The sequence below is a fragment of the Pogona vitticeps genome, chromosome 1 (assembly GCF_051106095.1).
Source record: "Pogona vitticeps strain Pit_001003342236 chromosome 1, PviZW2.1, whole genome shotgun sequence".
Lineage (NCBI taxonomy): Eukaryota > Metazoa > Chordata > Lepidosauria > Squamata > Agamidae > Pogona > Pogona vitticeps.
Window position 1 is genome coordinate 231287138 of NC_135783.1, and position 2250 is coordinate 231289387.

At 43.5% G+C, this 2250-nt stretch overlaps 1 long non-coding RNA gene across 1 annotated transcript; it reads left to right on the top strand.

Annotated features, from left to right (window-relative positions):
* The first annotated feature begins 1327 nt into the window (after positions 1-1327).
* LOC144583113 (uncharacterized) lies at positions 1328-1579 on the top strand. The gene is made up of 2 exons (XR_013536721.1): positions 1328-1377; positions 1434-1579. It is a non-coding gene; the product is annotated as an uncharacterized LOC144583113 (long non-coding RNA).
* The last annotated feature ends 671 nt before the right edge of the window (positions 1580-2250 follow it).

Below are 2250 nucleotides of genomic sequence, written 5' to 3' on the forward strand. Positions count from 1 at the left end.
CTGCCTACTGGCCACCAATCAGCTGATCGGCAGCAAAAAGACAACCACCACCCCACACAGCCACCCAATACCACAGCCTACCCTCCACCCCTTCCTGTCCCTACCTTAGGCTCCATGCCATGCCACCCCACCTCCACCGACAACCTCTTACCTTAATCGCTGCTGGTAAGGTCTTCTGGCCTCGGAGCCACACATGTAAAAATGGAGACTGGCTGCCCTTTGCAAAGATGGTGGCTGTAACTTCATTTAGGGTAGGGAAGCTGCAGCTGTCATCTTTCCAAAGGGCAGCCTGGAGTCTCTTAGCTTGCCTTTTTACATGCTGTGGCTGTGAAGGCCTGATGGAGACCTGGCAGCAGCTATTAAGGTAAGGGGGTGTGGGTGGGAGTGGGGTGGGGGCTAAGGTAGGGTGGCTGGCTTTGTGTGGGGGAGTGGCTGCCTATTGGCTTCTGATCAGCTGATTGGTGGCCGGTAGGCAAAATGCGCTTCTGTGCCATGTGGTAAACTCTCCTGGGGGGGGGACCCAATTTGTGGGTGAATAACTTGGATGTTCAATATCCAATCTTCACCAAAGCTGGCAGGCATGTTGGGGAAAGATATAGAAAGCTCCGTTGTGATTCTGGAGTCTTTAAGTACCTGGGGGCAGTTTTCCTGGGGGTCTTCTTTGTAACTATATAACTTGGGGGTCCATGATCCAATGTTCACCAGACATTCAGAAGTTGTAGGAAAGCATCTCAGGAAGCTTCCCTGCACATTTGGTGTCTCTAGGTCATCAGAGGCCAGTGTTATAACTGCTTAAAGTGCAGATGAATCAACAGATTGATTCATTGATTCATCAAAGAATATTTGTATATTCGTACGAGGGGGTGCTGATAAGTATTGAGCCTTCCCCCCCCAAAAAAATTGAGATAGGAAGCTGTAACTGCCACGCTATTCTACATATTCCTCCAGGAACTCAATGCACTTGTGACATCTGTCCTGCAGCTTTTGAAGTCCCTTGCAAATAAACTTCTTCTGACTGCTGGTGTAACCACTCATTTGCAGCATTAGTTGCCTCCAGAACACTCCCAAATTGTTGTCCCTTTAGGTGTTTTTTGAGTTTGGGGAATAGATAATGTGATGAGATGGGTTTTTGAGTTACAGCCTTGTAAGGAATATGGGGTTTGTAATTAAGAAATGAGCAAGAGAGGTTCCATCTTGTTTCTTTGTATAAAGTATCTTTGCTATGCTAACAGGTTGTTTTCTAGGCGAGCAGAGAGAATGTTATTCTGATAGCCTGAGAAAAGGACTCGGTGTGATTAGATGGGAATTGTTGTGACTCTTTGCGAAACCACAGTAAACCCAAATAACATCTGGTGTGTATGGGAAAGAAGTCATGTGGTGCAACAGGACTGTTTGCCTAGTAACAAACTCTGACTGGATGACATCGTGAGAAGGTGCGATAAGCCCTTGCCAGTTACTCTTGAAAAAGGAACTTTTTGCCTATGGACATTGTCTTTCAAGACCGACCCTTCGGTCATTCAAGACCGACTCTTCATTCATTCGTGACACATGGGACTAACCTTTACTATACTGGATTACCCTTGGACTTATGGGCTCTTTCCTAAGGACTATGCATGGACTATTTCCTATGGACTGTTACCTATGGAATATCCTTTATGAACTCCTTTTCTTGAAATACTTCATATGGACTATACTCTTGGACTTTTCTAAGGACAATGGGACTTTTATTGGATTTTTTTTTTTTGTAACAGTATATTTGTTCTACAGGATCACTGAGGACTATAGCCTTTTTATAACCTACTTGGATTATTTTGTTTTTACTAATGAAATACTGGACTGGAACTGTTTTTATTCTTTTTAATGGCTTTTTGTGTTCTTGTAAGGTTTTTGAACACTTTTCTATTTTTCATGTTTTCTTTGCCTCACTACATCTTTGTAACTAACCAGCACAATGCTAGTTTATTTGTTTTGGTTTAATTTGGCTTTGATACTTAGTAACATGCTTATTCTTTAATAAATTAAAGATTATAAAACTCAATTGGTTTTCTGAACAGTACACTTGTCTTAGGGTCATCTGAGAGTGCTGCCTCGGCCTAGCTTACTTAGAGTCCTGCCTGTGGTGCAAGATAAGTCTCAGGACTACAAAGCCCACATGGTTTTATTTCAGCAATAGAGAAAGGGCACAAGGGCATCTTATGTGGGCAGACTTGTAAGAGGGAGTGTTGTAGCATGGCTAGCTGAGTCTGGACT